The sequence below is a fragment of the Molothrus aeneus genome, chromosome 14 (genome assembly GCF_037042795.1).
Source record: "Molothrus aeneus isolate 106 chromosome 14, BPBGC_Maene_1.0, whole genome shotgun sequence".
In the NCBI taxonomy this organism is placed as follows: Eukaryota; Metazoa; Chordata; class Aves; order Passeriformes; family Icteridae; genus Molothrus; species Molothrus aeneus.
The window spans coordinates 11,277,439-11,295,790 of NC_089659.1; the positions used below are offsets into that span (position 1 = coordinate 11,277,439).

Below are 18,352 nucleotides of genomic sequence, written 5' to 3' on the forward strand. Positions count from 1 at the left end.
GTTTGTCAGAATTACCTATTATGATTGGAGGATTTTGAAAAAAAAAGAGCATGTTTCATAGCATTAGGAATTTAGTTTTTACCCATATTGATCCATCCTGTTTCAGAAAGATGGAACTTCCTGCTGCTTTAAGGATTGATGCTGATTTTGAAGGAACAGCAGAGCTCTCTCCAGGTTACTGAATTTTGTCCATAGTCAGGAGAGCCCACTGTGGTCTTTGTCTTTATGGGCTAATCTTCAGCTGGGGGTTTCATGCCCCTTAGCATTGAATCTTCTTCCTGTCTTGTTTTCAGATTCTAGACTTCAAATTCCAGCTGTGCAGGGAGTTTGACACAACTTTGAGGTATTGCTGCTATATTCTTTGGCAGGTGCAGAATATTTGCATCCCCAAAGCACAAAGAAGCTTATGAAGTGGCTGAAACAGAAAAGGTCTAAACCAGATATTATTGCAATTCACAATGGAAATATATGGGATATTTCTATTGGCAGATAAAACTGATTTTATTTATATTTATTTGATGTTCAAGTGACAGATTTTAGCAGCCTAGAGGTTCTCTTCAAGTGTTTCCATTCCAACAAGCATATAGTAAAATCAAAGCCTTCCAAGCTTTCTGTCACTTCTGCTTTCTGTCAACATATACACAATCCAAGATTGTATCCTGTTATTAAATGAGCGAGAACAGTGTGCTGGAAGCATGGTTATTCTCACCCAGTGGGCAGAGATCTTATGAAAAAGTGTGTCTCTTCACATTACAATGTTGTTTGTTTGTTTTTCTTTCCCTTGAAATCCCACCACATTGTTATGAAGTTAATTTAGTTGCTGTTGCTTATGATGCACACTTCACAGGAATGTATGGTGTGGCTGGAGAAACAGCTTTTATGCTTTTTAGAGATCAGCTCAGTCTTAAAATAGAAGTTGTGTTTTGGGAGAAGGAACAGGAACTGTATTTCAGGGGCTGAAAAGTTTCCTTATTTTTTATCAGTGGTCAAAAGGACTTCTCAAATCAAATTCAGAGAATTTTCAGTGCCATCATGGTGTCCACTGCATGGCTGTGTAAACACCAGAGTGAGGAGGTCTGCTCCTACTTCCCTTCTGTTTACTGCTTAAAGTCAGCAGAGTTTTAATATACACAGCCTGGCAGCATTTACCATAACAAGCACATCCCCTGGACTGTGCAAGTAAGGCACACAGGCTTGTCAGCCTTGAGCAGCACTCAGACATGCAGCTCTTGAGGTGCTCTCACTCAGACGAGTACTGCTCTGCATTCCCCAGGGCAGAGCAATAAAGGCCTTTTTTAAAGGCCTTTAAAAGTGGGAATGAATTAGGCATCTCTTCCCTGGTTCCCACAGGTTTGTGGTCCCTGAGTTTCACATTTAAATGGGTCCCAAAAGCAAGCTTTGTGAAGTTTTACCTTTTTAAAATTCCCCAATCTCCTATCTTAGCCCTTGTCATTTGGAATGCAGCCCAGATGTGTTACAATGCTCATACACCTTGAATTTCTTCTAGTTTTAAGGAAGTTGTCCTAGTTTTCTTAGGAAATCTTCATGGTCTTTGCCAATTGCTGGAATATATTTTAGTCATACAAAAAAGCAGACCTGGTGCCCCTGGATAAAGGGCTGGTCTGGAACAACATGAACTTTGAGGGGGTCAGTTCAAGACTCAGTCTTTGCTGATGTTTTGTATATATACAAATATAGTATTTGTATATGTTGCCAATATATCTCTCTTGAGATGCAGAAAATTCTCAAATGTAGAGGGAAGTTTCTATCTTCAAATGGGCCACATGCCATCCCAGCTGACTGGTGCATTCCAAAACACACCTGGAAGTGTGCAGTATCCCTGCAGGTCCTGAAAAGGCATTAGAGGAGGGGATTCCCATGCTTCCCACACCCATTGCTTTCCCAGGCTCCACATTGGCAGATCCAGAGCCAACGTGCTGGCAGCAGGGTGGGCTGTGGCAGCTGTGGCAGTGCGAGTGTAATTGCTGCCTGTGTGAATTAATCTAATAATCGTGCAATTATGCAATCATGACACTTGCATGACTGTATTGTCTGCATGGTGTATGGAAATGATATGATGATTATGAAGTCGTTATCCAGCATAGCAGTGTGCCTGTGAAATCCAGTGCCCTCCCTGCACTGTTGGTAGGTATCTGCACTGTGCACAAGGGATGGCTCTCCCTGAAAGGTTGGTGATATTTGCTTACTTTTATCCGTTACCCTTTGCTGTGAAAAATTTAACCCATTTCCTCAATTCAGGTTTTAACGATTTTCTCTAACTACAGACCATGTCTTGTAGTACAATAAGGTTTCCTACAGGATTTCCATTCGTTTCATGGTTTTGCCATTGCTGCTGTATCAGTAGTGTTTTTCTGTCATCTTTCTGTTGTGGGAAGCTATTTCCAAATTGACAGCTGTCACATATGTACTTAGGTAGCGATTGGGAAGATCCATTTATGGACTGTATCTGAATTCTTTCATTTGGTCATGGTGTCTGAAGAAAGGAGGAGCAGATAAAAGGTTTTCTGTGGCATTTTAAAATGAACTGTAGAATTTAATCAAATTTCTGTAACTTATCAAAATTAGTATAGAGCAGCATTTCTTGTTGTAAAAAGTCAAAGAGAATCACTCATAATGCACAATTGACCGGACATGGTCATGCCTAATTTTGTAGGCACAGAATTTCATTTATTTCAGTAGGACATCATTTACACATAAAATGATTGGTCAATTTATATAAAAAGTTTTCAAGATGTATTTTATATGACAAATTGTAATTGCTTAATATTTTCTCATTTCCTGAATTAAGATTTTCTGATGATTTTACTGTAAACAAGCTGCTGGTGTTTGGAGCCCAGTGGCTGTTTGGAGACTTCCAGAAGCAAGTCCAGACTGAGAAAAACATCATGGGCTGAAAAGTAATAAGTCTTTAAGAATGACAGCAATCCTCTATTTAGAAGAAAGTCTCCAGTGTGGAGACTACCTTATATATTACACTTAAGTGAGGAAAGAAGCTGGATGGGCATGGATGTACAGAGGGTTGATTTTCTTTCAGCCTTGGTGATGTTTTGGAGCTTAGCACCTTTGGGGTTCGGCGCTGTCAGGTGGAGGCATTGCTAGAGGATGTTTTCTGTCTGAAGTTCTTTCCTGGTGATTGTGTCCTGCTCAGGCTGTGTGCAGCCAGTGCCAAGGACAGCACGATGGTGGATGTGTGGATGTAGCATCAGGGAATATGTGCTCCCTGGCCTGATGTGTCTAAGCAAAGAGATACTGTACAGGAGTGAGACCTGGTCTACAGCAGACAGCTCTGACAGCCTGGGTGCTAGACTCAGGGGCAGGCAGAAAAGCAAACAAAATGTTATGGGTTATTAGGAGAAAATAAAGAACAAAATGAAGAAACACTGTTGTGCCACCGTATCTATGTTGCTCCAGCACCTTGAATATCTCATGTGGTTTTGGTGCCTTTTTAGCAGAAACAGTAGGATAGAGTAGGAAAAACCTATGGGAGGGCTACAAGCCAGTTTGAGGCGGGGATCCAAGAGGTGCACAGACAGGCCGCAGGCAAGCAGGGAGGGAATTAAGACAGACAAAGCTTGGCTGTAATTGAGCTGGGGAGATAGATTTCTACCTGCCATTTTGTCTTTACAGCTGTTGGGTTCCCCTCCCTTATTCCTATCTGCTGCTCTGCAAGGATGCTGCTGACAGTGTGGTAGGAAACCAAACTGCCCTTTCTTCTGTTCTTTCCCTCCCTACACTGGTTTCTCCCAGCTCAAGCCTCCCCTTTATTGAGTGCTGTGCACTTCCCAGACCGTCCCCCATGAAGCTGCCATCCCAGTTGGGGTGCCTGGCTGCGGAGCAGCTCTGTAGGGTGCTGCAGGTCTCTGTAAACCCACCCAGGCAGCACAGAAAAACCATGCAGGGCACACACCACATGTCTGCAGCCAGCCTGGCAGTGGCAGGAGCAGGTCTTTGTTTCCAGACAGCACGGATGGGCTCAGAAACCTTCCCCAGCCACCCTCAGTCAAAGTCCCGGCATGCTCTGGGAGACAAATCAGACCCAAGTGGGCAATTTGGCATTTTGCAGTGGTGCATTTTTGTGGATGGTCAAATGTACTTTGGAGAAGAAAATGCTTGTGGAGAGCCACGTTTTACCCAAGTTTTATAATTGAGTTATTACGGAAGTGTGTAAAAAATGTGGTTTAGAATAGAAGTGCTGACACTAGAACAGCATGAACACAGCTGTTATAATATAGTAAATTTGTAAGAAATTGTATAGCTAACAAAGTAGGTCAACAGCTTCAGAGGGAAAACTGTTTCAGATGCCAGGCTACTCTATCTTAGAAATCTTGATGTTTTTTCAACATGAGAACAGAGATGTTTTCCCTTCTGTGCTAATTCCCGTCATTTTCACTTTTAAAAATTTTCATGCTGGAAAGTGGGGCTGACCTCCAACTGTGAGTGAATACAAATCCAGCATGTACAGGTGCAGCACAGTGGATCACAGACCAGGAGACATAAGGAAGACTGTTCCATGCCAGATCATAGGTCACACTTGCCTGGTCTCCCACTGTGACAGTGGCCAGACATGGCCCCTAACCTAACCCTAACCACCATTAAATTTTCATTAGCTTGTAAAAAAGCTGACGACTTGAATGCCTTGCTCAAACCCATTTTTCTGGGCATCTCTGGTCCCTAGGGGTCCACCTCAGATCTCCACTTTCCACTTTGCTCTCCTGCCCTGCTTGCCCATCTGGCTTACGGCCCCACATAGCTACTTAGTCAGACCTACTGGGGTTGGTGAATGACAGTGTCAAACTTGGGGACAAGGTTAATCCAAATACTAAGTACAGCCATTAGCCTTTCTGTGAACACTTTTTTGTATTTGTCTTAAAAAATATTGCTGCATAAAGGTGGTACTTCTCAGTCTCTCCATCCATCTGCAACTCTGTTTAATTCCAGTGCCTTGATCTCATCTTCCTTGCCCCATTTTGCTTTCTTTAGTCTGCTTCTGGCAAAAAGGTTTTGAGGTGCTTTTCTTGCCCTCTTTCAGCCTTCCTGTATATTTCCATTGCCAGCCAATTTGTTGCTTTGGATTGTGTCGTTGCTGCTGGGAAGGTTCAGCAGGATTCCTGCCTGGCTCAGTGTTTTTATAGGTACAGCTGTTCTTGGGAACCTCCAGTTCTGAACACAAAAATGCCAGTGGTGCCTTGACTGACAAGTTTCTTGCTTAAGGGCATAGTTTCCATGAGAAGGAAGGCTTGAGTGCTGAAGTGGTAACAAGACTGGGACCCCTGGTAAGATTTTAAGAAATTCTGCCTTCCCTTCTCAAAAGTGAGCTATTTAATGAGGAAGCAAAATTCAGCTGTTTTTTGATGGGTCAAAGACTGAATGTTGAAATCACTCATGACAGTGACACTTAATTGCTCTGTGGAGCCCACAATCTTTGATTTGGGACTTTTTAAGCAGCATCCTATTTCATTCAAACTTTTTATTTAAGCATTTCAAAATATTTAGTCTTTTATGACAGAGGAAACAGCCGTGTTTGTTGTCTTTTCTATATTGTGTCTTGAGTGTGTCATGTTACTTTGAAACAATTTCTTCTCAGAATAATATTATCTCTTTTTAAAAAAAAATAATACTGCAGGATTTTCAATTCTTATTTTTTATGTTGGGCAGTCCTTGGATTGTTTTATTATCTACACAGATTTTTTAATTTTTTTTTTATAAACTGTAAATCACTGTAATTTTGTTATGTGTTATGAAAGCTCCGTTCTCTGTGGATAATATTCCTACTATTCCCATTTTGTATGATACCACAGTCTGGGAGCTGAATATTTCAATGAAATATATCTGTTCTTTGCAGAAGCTAATTCCAGTAGATTTTTTTATTTTTGTAATGGGCTATTGTTTTGTTTGCACAGAAGTGGACCCAGATGTGACTTGCAGTGCCAGTCTCAAAATCCGAATTATTCCATGTTTGAGTCATTTATTTTCATGCTGACTTGCAGTTAGATATTCACATTATTTTTTTCCTTGGCTTACATAATCCTTATCTAGGCAGCTGACGTTGCAATTTGAGTTGCAGCAGTACTTAGCAAGGAATGGAAAAATGATTGGAATGATATGTTTTAACATTTCAGAGTCACAGGATGTTCAGCTTATGCTGAGTAACTTTATTAATAACAGGAGTGTTACTGAAATACTGACCCTCTTTTTAATAATACAGCAAAGTCATGCTATTATGTGCTACCATGTTTTACCAGTAGAGAATTGTAAAAATTAATAACTCCTTGGTCTAGTAAATAGGTACTATTATTCATAGAAAATCAAATAGCACAAATAGAACCTCTTCCTTGCAATGAAATTAATGTTGCACTATCAGTTGTGTTTCAACTTAATGTTCTTTGCTTTGATTTTATATTTGCAAACAAGTTTGTTCACATAGGATGTAATTTTATCTACATGATGTACAACAGGTAATGAAAGACTAATATTCAATACATCTAGTACAAATAACGTACTAGAATTGACTCATCAACATGAACAAGCATTTTGGCTGCACATAAGGTTTAAAGGCAGGCAAGCAGTGGCTGATAAAGAGCTTGCTAGAAACCTTACCAAAGTTGTGAGTGAGTCAGTAAACTGGGACCATGCTTGCCCAGACCATCTGAGTCAGGGGCTGTGAGCAAAATGAAATACTTGTTTTTGAACTGAACACTCCTTTGCAATGTGTGGAGAATATAACCTTTCATGTGTGAAGGCCTTGAGCTCAGCCTTAGTCAATCATCACTTCACACTGCCCAGCTGGAGAGCAGCTTTGCGGAAAAGGACCTGGTGGGCACCAAGTTTACCATGAGCCAGTAAATGTGCACTTGTCAGAAAGTTCAGTGGTATCTTGGGCTGTATTGGAAGCATTACCAGCAGGGTGCAGGAGGTCATCCTTTCCCTCTATTCAGCACTTGTCAGGCTGCACCTGGAGTGCTGTGCCCAATTCTGGGCTCCCAAGTGCAAGAAAGAAATGAACATACTGGAAAGAGACCAACAAGAGGCCACAGTTGAAGGGACTGGAGCATCTCCCATGAGGAACAGCTGAAGGAGCTCAGTTTAGTCTGGACAAGGGGAGGCTTAGGGAGATCTTATCAGCATGTGTAAATACCTAAAGGTACTGGCTCACTGCTGTAGAAGGGACAGAGCTCAAGAGTGACTAAGAAAGGGTCAAAATTAATTTTGAAATTGTGAGTTTCACTGAACTCTATGAAAGTAAAGAATCCCAGTTTGGAAACCTGTACATGTCATGTTAGAACCTGTGTTTGTGGCTGGAGTGTGTGTTAATGCTGCCAAGGGCAATGGGCACTCCACTCATTTTCTGAATCTCAGCTATTGTACTGAAGTGTGGAGTTTGAGTAGCACTTAATCAGTAATAATCACAATCAAGATTGAACTTTAATGAAGTTCAGGATAATTAGTCATTATCAAACAGCTTTGGTTGGGGGCATGTGAAATGCCTGACAGCACAAAGCTGTGTTCTTCTAAGTTTCATTCAAGAACATTTGGCAAATTATTTAAATGAGCAGTTTTTGGCCTGTAGCTCATTTACAAATGGAATTTGTGCGAGTCTGTGATGGGTCATGTGTAAGTTGGGGGGTGTTTGTGCTGTCAGTGTCTGATACATTTCAGTCAGAGCTGGGGTATAAGATGGGCGCAGGTCTGAGTGATGATCTGCAGAAGTTTGTGTACCCATAGTTTGTGTCAGAGGGGTTGTATCCAGGTTCTTTGCATCCCTAGGGTGCTGGGAGGAGATGCAGCAGAAAAAAGCAGAGACCCAGTGAACATTTTGGAATAACCATTTAGATCTGCTAATTGCTGCTAAAATGAACTTTTGCAAATAAATTTTTGTGGGACTGACGAATTTGTGAAAATAATCCCATGAAATCAATTGAGAGAGTGCCACAAAGGACACCATGGGAGTTGGGAAAGTATTTCAAGATATTTGAACAGATGCCCAAATGTCACCCACGTTACCTAGCAATAAAAGTACCAGAAGTAAGGAAAACAGGTAGTGTATCTGAACAAAGATATGCAAAGTAACCAAGGAAAAAAGATCCTTATTTTAATAGCATAAACATTGGGTTTACTGCAGGCTAAAACAGTAATGGGAGATAAGGGTGTGTGGAAACGTGGCCAGTGAAGTGCTGGTGTGTTACTGTATTGTGTTTGCAGTATCCACTGGGGATTGGATTTGTTTGCTGGATGAGATGTAACATACAGCACTTTCTGTGCTTGTTCTCAGAGAAAATGATGCCATATTTCAGGAAAAAAAAAAAGTCTTCTAACAGGGACAAAGTGGCCTTCTGGTTTCAGTGCCTCAGAAATTGGATGATCTCCCATGTGGTCCGCTGCAAAGCAATTTTGGGAAGTTTTCTACACTGTCTAGAGTTTTAGCTGAAAACATGAAGTGAGCATTCACTGCAAACGTGAACCTCTGCAATCCTCCTGGGCTAGGGAGAGGGTAGATAATGCTGTAGAGAAACAAGGGCTGAATGCCTCTGCATGGCCCACAACTCCCAAATTATTGTTGAATCAAGTACGTGGAAAAAAGGATTATATCGGGCATTAAGGGTGATGCAATAGCAAGATCAAGGAAAAATGCGAATCAAGGGGTTGAAATTTGCTGGCCTGTTTGGAAAAGACATTTTTTCTATTATGGGTAAATGAGTTTTTATGGTTTTAAACTTTCTTTCGACCCTGCATAAGATTAAAACCCACTAAGAATGTTCTTTGCTAAATAAAATCTCTCTTATTTTTCTCTGTTGGAATATTTGAATAAACTCTCAGTGTGTTCTTTAGATTTTATTTCTCTCATTCTTCTTAAAATATTTCACTTAGAAGTTTAGTGGAATGAATAATGTCTACTTGAAATGAAAAATTGAAACCTGCTGCTTGATAAGTGCAGAGGAGAGGTGCTTTGTTTGCATTTTCCAGATAGTTTCCATTTTTTCTAAATAAGAATGTGAAAGTGGATCTGATGCTGTGAAAATCAGATGTGCATTTGTTCATCTGATGGGAAATGTTACAGTGGAGTTATTTTTGACCTATTCTGAAGGAGGGGTATGGAGCATGCATGTTTCTGAGGCATCTGAGGCTGGAGCCTTTCCCTGGAAACCAGCTCTTTGATTTTGTATTCATATGTGCTTCAAAGGACCATAGAAGAAATAGTGGAGTTTTGAAGATTTTAAATTTATTTTTTATTTTTAAAATCATGCTCAGTGTAATCCAATTTGTCTTGTCTGTCTTTGGATTCATATAGGGCAAAGGTGGTGGTGTGGGTAAGGCAGGCAGACATTAACTCATTTCTCATTTAAAAGTAAGGATATCAAATGCACAGATGTTTTTAAGTCACACTTCAGCATCTTATCTAATTTTTATGGTTAGTTATTGCTGTAACTACCTCAACAGAAAGGAAAGAGAGAATTGGTATGGCTTCTAAAATCAATGAGCCATTAAATAGGTGACAATAATCTTGATATAAACTTAGAATATTTATTTGGCACACAGAATGCCTCTAGAGAGCATTACATTTCAGGCTGTTCTCTAAATGCCAAGTGTTTATCCCTTGCCCATGAAGTTCAAGGGCAGCCAGCCCTGATGGGATCACCCCAGCCCTGCTCCCGTGGGACATGGATTGTGCCTGCACAATCTCCCTGCACGTTTCTGTGCGCCTGTGCTTGCTTTTGTGGTTTTCTGTCTTCACTTCTGTGTGAACAGCTGGGGCAGTGACATTCTGCCAAATTATACCAAGTGGTGTAAATGCCCCCACTTTATTTTGGTGAGCAGGATTGGTTATTTCTTACACTGCATTTTCAGGTGTGACTTTGCTGTCATGCATAATACAAGGAACAGGATCTCCACTGCACTCTGCCAGAGAGGCCTTTTTAGCTTGGCTCTGAGCAACAGCTTGGGTTTGGTTTTCTGGTTGGTTTGTCTTTGTTTTTTCTAGTTGATGTTCTTCTTTTTCCCAAATGCCACCTGTACTAATTTCTGGTTTTATAGCACTGAGGAACATCTGTGCCCACCAAGGGTGCTCAGCTGGCCCCATTCTTTGGTTTACATTGTAGAATGCATTTCTATGTTAAGCTTGATGTTTCAGGGAAAAAACACCTAGACAAAGAAAAATAAGACAAAATATTGAGATGTCATGTAGAAGTGCTGTGGCTTGTCCAGAAAAGTGGAGTTGATGGAATCAAGGGTGGATTTCATGGTATCTGAACCACTATGACCTGGTGGCCTGACCAAGTATGAGAATCTTGACAGCAAGTGCTGTTCTTGATTTTTGCATTGTTGTTCCTGTTGTACTCCCAGCACTCAGAACTGAAATCACATGCAATTGAGATTGATCCTTTCCCCTCAGAAAATAGGAATTTTAACCTCTCAAAATTGATTATATGGAGATAGACAAAAATGCTTAAAGCAAAAACCAAATCATATAAAGAAAACATTATATTTCATTCTCCTACAGTACTAAATTTTCAAGGCCTTTCCCCTTTGCCCTGAAAGCATTTTCTCATGTGTTTGTTGCGCTCTGCTGTTGAAAATCTACCCTGGGAACATGCAGAACCCCTTTATTAAGTTGCCAAATGATTTTAGCAATCTTATTTTCCACATCTGGTTTTTAAACTTCTTTGAAAAGCAGCCAGGCCTGTGAAAAGAAGTAATGAATTGCAAATGTGTGTGTCCCTGAAAGTTACCTCACATTTTAAACCTAGCACTGCTGCTCTGGCATGGTGCAAACAATGCCTGCACTGAGTGGTGCTGCCAGCAGTCCAGTGCTGGGGGTGACTGTGCAGCTGCAGAGCTCTGCAAGCAGTGTGGCTCAGGTAGGAAAATTTCCTGCAAAGGGCGTCTCTGGTTAAGTGCCCGTGGGCTGGGGTAACCTCAGAGACATGTTGCTTTTAGCCTCCATTTCTCTTGCTGCTTCTACTCACTCCCTGGTCTTCTCAGGGAGGATTTTCAACTGCTTGTTCTTCAGAGGCTGGGTTTACAAATGTTAAATGTTTAAAGTAAAGTACCTGCTCAGCAATGCTTTCCACTATGATTCCTCCAAAAAAAAAAACCCCTAGTTTTCTTTCTGCGTCATGAGATGATACAATGATGCCAGTCAGCCCCTGTAACACACAGCAGGACAAGGCATGTATGCCCACAAGCCCATGTGCCACCATGGAGGAGCAAAGGAACAAGATGTAGGACCTGAAAACCCCAATTTCAGCTGAAGTGGCTTACTAATCACCTCCACTGCCTGCCCAGAGCCCCATTCAGAGCTCAGAGGAGCACAAACCTCTCCTCTTGCAGAGCTGAGTGTTGTGCCTTTTGGAATGTTGGGAAAAAGAAATTGCTTCTCTGCTTGCTGTAGCTGTTGTGTGGTATAAATCTGTGCTGTAGATGATTGATTAAGCTGCAACCCTAATAACCAAAACTCTTAAGGTCTGAAAGCAACTTTGAACTCCTTATTACTGTACAGAGGTTGCTAGTACTGTACAACTAGTACTAGCATGTACATTAGCAATTAAGAAGTCAGAAAAAGGGAGACATGAACAATAGTCCAGCTGTTCAACAGAAATAACTCTTAAGATCAGTATGTATTTAGATGCTTCTTTAGTACTTAAATTGCTCTAATGAATAATGTTCTTGTGGTAGAATTGCCTCGTTAGCTAATGAAAATTCTTTGGGAAACCCCCAGGAAGAAGACTTGTGACGTTCCAGGCAAAAATTAAATATTGATGATTTTTAATGCATCAAATTAAACTTAATCATACTTTAGGAAATATGTAATGTTTCTCAGAAATAATTTAAATCTCAGTGCTGGTTTTTGTGCAAGGTGGATTCATACTGAAATGAGTTGCAGTACAATAGAAGTTACTGCCAACATATAATTTGTGAAATTCAAAAAAGTGTTAGCATATCATTTAGATAATGAAACCTTTACACCCATCTAGATTTGTAAGTACCAACTTGAGCAGAGGAAATGCTATTTCAGGGCTATTATATTAAATTATATACATTTGCTGGGGGGTTTAGATGGCTGTATGTTTAATTTACAAGCTTTTCATTCCAAGTTTTTCATTTTTTCTTGGCAATTAAGGGTTTAAAAGACTACGGATAGCAGTGTTAAAATCAAGTGCATATTCACAAGGCTGACCAAAGTCTGAATAATCAAAGTGGTCAATAAAAATGAATAATTTCCTAGATACTTTTAATAGCTATTTTTTCTGAATGTTTTAATTGCACTTTCCTCTTTTGAGCCACCATCACTCTCCCCTTCTTCCCCATTTGATTTAGGAGCAGCAGCTGAATGTCTCTACAAGTGGAGAGCAGAGGGAGGAGTGCAGCACACAGCAGTCTCTGGCTGTGGCAGTGCTGCTGAGAGGTGTCAGTCGAGCCCTGCCACACGTTTTCTATGGAACTGCTGGGTCCATTCAGCTCCACCATCTGCTGAGGATTTTTTGCTTGGGGGTTATCGCAGAGCAGCCTCATGGTCTGACTTATCCATTCAGTGCCAGGATGTGTCTGGGAGCTGCTGCCCAGATGTCGCAGTGGGGGCACATCTGGCTCTGGAGGAGACACCTGTGGGGCTGTGTGAGTCACAGCCACCCATGGGGAACACACAGCTCTCGTGCTGCCATCTGCCCTGCCCCAGCAGCCAGTCACCAGGCAGTCCTGCTGCATGGTCTGTCATGGGGTCTCACAGGTTCAGTACCAGGGTTTCCATGTACAGCTGACACTGGTTTGGTCTGTTGTTTCCAGCACAGTCTGGTAGTCTTGCAGGCAGCTTTGGAAAGGATCTGTGAAAGATTATACATTTTCATATATCTTGTGTGTTGAAGTCTATGCTTGGAAAGTACTAGGAGCTCAGAACTAAAAAGGTAACTTGTTGAGTCTTTTCTGTAACTGTTGGATACTTAAATATCCTGGTGATAGATGCCTAAGGGAAAAAAATGCAAAACAAAGGGTTCAGGAGTTAGAGTCTACAGAACTATTTGTAAAGTGTTGGGAGATTCTCACACACAAGTGTGAGAATTTGCAGCAGGTTTTTTTTACTTGTAAGCAATCTCTTTATGCCTGAGCTTATTTTTATGGACTTCATTGTTTGGTTGAAAATAGTTTCTGAAGGTCAAGCTGAGGCTTGTAGAGTGGTAGAAAATTTTCAGCCTAGGGGAGGAAGGAGGAAAGTTTCAGCAGTGCTCAGCCCTCCAACTCCTTGGGCTTTTGAAGTGACTGGCCAGTATTGAGGGTCTGGTGTCATTGCAGACTGGTTCTAAAAAGGGTAAATGTTTTTGAGATGCCTGCACCTGATTTAGTGGGTTTTGTGCATGTTGAATGTGAGTAGTTGTCTTGGAGTGATTTCTGAATATGTCTATTCCATGATCCTCTGTGCTTTATGCCCAAAAGTGGTTGCTGTATCTCAAGACCTGGGCCCAGGTGTGTGTGGGGCCAGGGAGGGAGGAGCCTCGGGCTTTTTGGCAGGAATTTGAGCGTGAAGAATGAGTGAAGCCTCACTGCTCAAGCACTCTGTGGTGCAGTTCAGTTGGGTTTTGCTTGGCCAGCTTGGTTTTGTTGGCCCAGGCAAAAAGTTTTTCCCTTCCCTGGCTTGGAGAAGCTGCAGCAGCAATCTTTCATCTGCCTTGAGGTGAACTGAAGAGCTGCTGGTCTGGGGCTGGAGGAAGGGGATCGGTGGGAGTGGGGCTGGTCTGTTCCAGCCCCAGCCTTGGAAAGCCAAACCAGGGAGAGAAAACACACAGGCTCCAGCCCAGCTGCTCTGTCTGCCATGGTGAGGAGGTCAACACCAGAGAGCCACCAGGTTTTTGTGTCCTGCTGGAACTCCTTCATGGAGGCTCCACTTCTTCAGAGTGAAAGCCAGCCCCATCTTGCACTGCGTGTTAGGAAGGGGTATTTCTTCAATATTTTCCCCCTTCTGTTGTTAATAAACCATTGGGTTGGGGTTTTGTTTCACTTTCCTCTATTAGTATTCATTTTCTATTGGTGGAGGGGGGATTGTGGAAACCCTTTAGAGGAGACTGCACATTGCAGAGTGTCTTCTCTTAAATTTGTGTCAAAACTGAGACAGTGTGTTAGAGTGTGTTCCAGCAGAGCTAAGAGTTCAAGATTGCCCCCAAATAAAGAACCTTTGAAGAATGAGTGCAGAAAGTGTTCTTGCTGTTTTAGTACCAGAGCCAGATGACATGTCTGTGCCTGCTCATTTTCTGGTGCTATCTTTGCCTTACAATGCTGTTAAGAACCCATCTTGGAGGTATGATAGCACTTCAGAATCTGCTTGAGTAGGAAATGGTCGATAAAATGAGAAGGAGCTAATGGATAACTGTATCCATTACATATTTCCATTATTGTGTATTTCCATAATCCTCATGAGTTGTCAATTTGAACGTGGTTATTTCTGTTAGTATCATTGATGTGCTGTCAGCATTTTTTAAGTCATTCCCCTTCTAAGAAGGGATTTCCTTCTTTCTAACAGCTAAAATAATTTTGAATCTTAGCACAAACCACAGCACTTTGTTTGAGGTCATTAATTTTTATTTTATTTGGAGGACCATAAGGTGGTCAAAAGATTGAATCATTAAAGCAAACAGAGTGCAGAGATATTCAGGAAAAGATTTTTTCCTGTAATTTCATGCTTCCAAAAGAAAAGGAGTGGTTGGCAAGGATGCACTTTCCTATTGGTACTCAAAGTTAAGGCATTGCAGTGTTCCATGCTCAACCATCAGTGCTCAGTGTCTCATGGAGAGGGAAAATGTTGGGAGATAAATGTGGAGATGCAAAGTCATTTGTCCAAAGATGCACAGTGGATTGAGAGAGCTTCTGGTGTGTAACCAGGCCATGGACCCCTGTGTGGTGTTTTGTCTCTGAGCTGTGTATTCAACTGTGACCCCTGTGCTTGATCCATCCCTTCCTCCTCCTCTTCTTCATCCACAGCTGCCAGTGTCCTGGTGCTCGAAGCCAAAATGTGGCTGCTGACACTGCAGGGGTGGTAGAAGAGGGGACTGGTCACCGTGGATTGGAAGAGAGAGCATGGAGATGCCAGATGCACACACAGCTCATGTCCTCGTGGCTGTGGGGCAGGACCATCCTCTGCTATGCAGAGACATTTTGCAGAATTTACCATCCTGATTTCTGTTTGATCTTTATTTTGTTTTGTTTTTTCGGGGGCAGTTGTGTGTGAGAATGAATTGGGAAATAAAACTGGCTCCTGCAGAGCACACTGAATACATCCAGTCTGTCTGGGCAGAGCACCATTGGTAACTACCTTCAAAGAAGGTTATTTTACTTGCTTTTGAACCATCTCTATAGTTGGTCATAAAGAGTTTTTGACCTTATGTCAAAAATCCACCTACCGAGCTTCCGAAAGTGCTCCCAGAGCAACAATGTAACAAAGGCTGTAACAATGCAAGAGGAGGAACTTCAAAAAGGTCTTGAAAGGCTTTTGTGAAATGCATTATGGTGGATTGTTTGAAGCTGTTACAACTGATCTTTAATAGTTGCACTCTTTAAAAGCTCCTGAAATCCATTCATGTTTACAAGATGAGACATGAATTTCAAAAGTCTTTTTTTCTCCTCTTCTTCATTTTAGTTCCTGAGTTAATAGGCACGATTCCTGCAGAGAGATGAGCATTGCTGAGGTCAATAATATGTCTTTAATGTGAACTGTCAGGAGAATCACCTGTGCTGAAATTCACCTTGACCCAGAGGGTGTGTGCAAAGCCCTCACATTAGGGTAGTCCAGTGCAAAACCTCCGATTTCTTTAGGATAATCCAGCACAAAATGCCTGTAATGGGCTGGGGAGGGACCACTGCCAGGTTAGTCAGGTAGGAGACTGATGCATTTGGGTAAATTACAAGGTAGTGCTGCTACAAGAAATAATGAAGGTCTCCACAAATGGGATATCTAAGAGGTCTCGCACCTTTGGGCTGGGTTTCATAGAATAAAGGGAGAGATTTATGTAAGTTTAGGTTCATGTACTAAAACTTTGTGGGGGAAAAAAAATCAGCCTTTTATACATAAAATTGTAAGTATTTTTTCCATATTAGCTGAAGGTGGCTCATTTACCTTGCTGGTACAAGCAGCCTTCTGAGAAGTGGGTTACCTAAACTGTAAGAAAATTACTGGAAATAAACTATCTACTATTATAAAAATCCATCATAACTTTAATATGGAGTTTAAGAACTACTTCAATAATCTTCAACTTTTTAGCTTCAGGTATCTGGCAGACTGACTCAAGCACATTTTTAGGCAAATATTTTGCATGTTTGTGTTATTATCATCATTCGCAAATGAATAGCTGGAATCTTGTTTTGTGGTAGCATCGATTAATAAAACCTGTAGTACCCTGAGACAGCACTGACAGCTTTTAAGAAGGTAGGGTGTGGAACCAATATTGCAAGAGGCAAGTTAATTACTATTAATTAAAGGTAGACAAAAATAATGGACTTCAGGTCACAACCTAACAATGTCCCCAAGGCTTATGTGGCTTTTTCATTAAAATGAAGTTTCAGTAAAGCAAAACTGATTCTGCAAAAAAATCTGGTAGTCTTATCCATAGTTCCTCAAGCAAAATTCTCATTAGCTTCACTGTCATGAGCATGCAGACTGTAGTTCATAAGCTAAAATGTGTAAATATTATTTGATTTAAATTTTTGTCCTAGATCTAGTAACTTTGACACTAGGAATAACTGATTTGAGAAGGTGACTAGAGAGCAAATATTTATTGTTCCTCATTATAAAAAACCCAGAAGGCACTTGGTGATGACTGAGACAGCAGATTTAAAGTAAGTAAAAGCAGTATGTTTTAGATGAGAATGAGGTTAAATTGTGGTGCTCATTGCCACTATGGGTTATGAAGATTAAATATATGGAGGGGTTAGAAGTTCATTGGCTGAGTTAATGGGGGATAGATATGTCAAAATCTGTTAAACATAGTGCTCTGAGTCCAGCTCCTGCTTTGGGAAATCCCAGGGCCTGTATTTCTGGCAGCAAGGAGGCTGTGCCAGTCCGTGCCCCACCCCTGCAGCCCTGGCAGAGACCTGAGCCAGGGCACCCACAGTGGGCAGAGCATCCCTGTGCATGGGGCTGAGCCCTGCACAGCTCAGGGCAGGGCTGCTGAAGGCTCCTGTGCATGGGGCTGAGCCCTGCACAGCTCAGGGCAGGGCTGCTGAAGGCTCCTGTGCATGGGGCTGAGCCCTGCACAGCTCAGGGCAGGGCTGCTGAAGGCTCCTGTGCATGGGGCTGAGCCCTCAGTGCAGGGCTGCCGAAGGCTCCTGTGCAGCTGCAGCCCTGCAGCCCGGGTGGCTTCCCCCAGAGCTGTCAGCTGGGTGTTAGCTGGGGGGTGGCAGTGAGGGCATGGTTGGGAGGGAGTGTTTTGGTTTGAATTGCTCTTGAGAACTGATGTGTTCAGCTTCAGCTGAGACAGTGTGCATTTTTTAAATTCCACATGTCCCTACTAATGCTTTTCAAAGGTTTCACTTATGGAAAATGGTGCAATTCTGGGGAAAATGGGTTTTGGACAGTGTAACAATTTAAATGTGTGTTCTGCAATAATTAGCTTATTTAGGTGTAGGAACTTACCTCTCTGTACAAACACAAATATTCTGATAATTTGTGGGTGAAGAATACTTTGACAAGCTGTCACAAGAGTTTCAGCTTTTTTAGATGTCTTCTATTTTGGTTGCTCCTGCCAGAGGATTTTTTTAACATGAACAAAATTCTGTTAAATGGGGCAGATTTTTTTCCAGAAGATAATTTTAAATGTTTAGTTAGATGTAGTGGTTTTCCTCCAGCTGTCACTGCTTTCTTGTTCTTACATTCCTGAGAAAAGATTTTAAAAATAATTGTGAGTGTATCTGTATCAGCCCTTCCTTGCAAGGGCTTTTGTTTATTTAAATTTGTCAACTTCTCGTGTTTGTACTGCAGACTCTGCACCACAGTGTTTCCCAGGGGTCACAGACTGGAGGATTATTATTCAGTCCTCACCCTTGGAGTGTGTTTTGGGGAGGCAAAGAAGAGGGCTGATAGAGATGGACCACAAAGTCATGCCTCAGGTGCCATGTATGGGATTGTCAGATGAGTGCAAACTACCTCCTCATCTGCTTTGGAGGAGTAGGGATAGATCCGGACTTGGTGTCCATCAGCAAGACCATAGGGATGTCACTCAGATCCCTGATAAATATAATGGATTTAGGCTGAAAATGCCTCTGATGGAGGTCTGTCTCCATGGGCATGGAGCTGTAAGGCAACAGGGAAGAGAACCTACAGCAGTAAAGCCAGGGCATAACATTGAATTCAATTCTT

The 18,352-nt window shown here is 41.8% G+C and overlaps 1 protein-coding gene across 1 annotated transcript in view; it reads left to right on the top strand.

The window, feature by feature from the left end:
- The window catches only part of IL1RAPL2 (interleukin 1 receptor accessory protein like 2), a 337,482-nt gene that overhangs the window by 117,117 nt on the left and 202,013 nt on the right, over nucleotides 1-18,352 (top strand). The window lies entirely within an intron of this gene.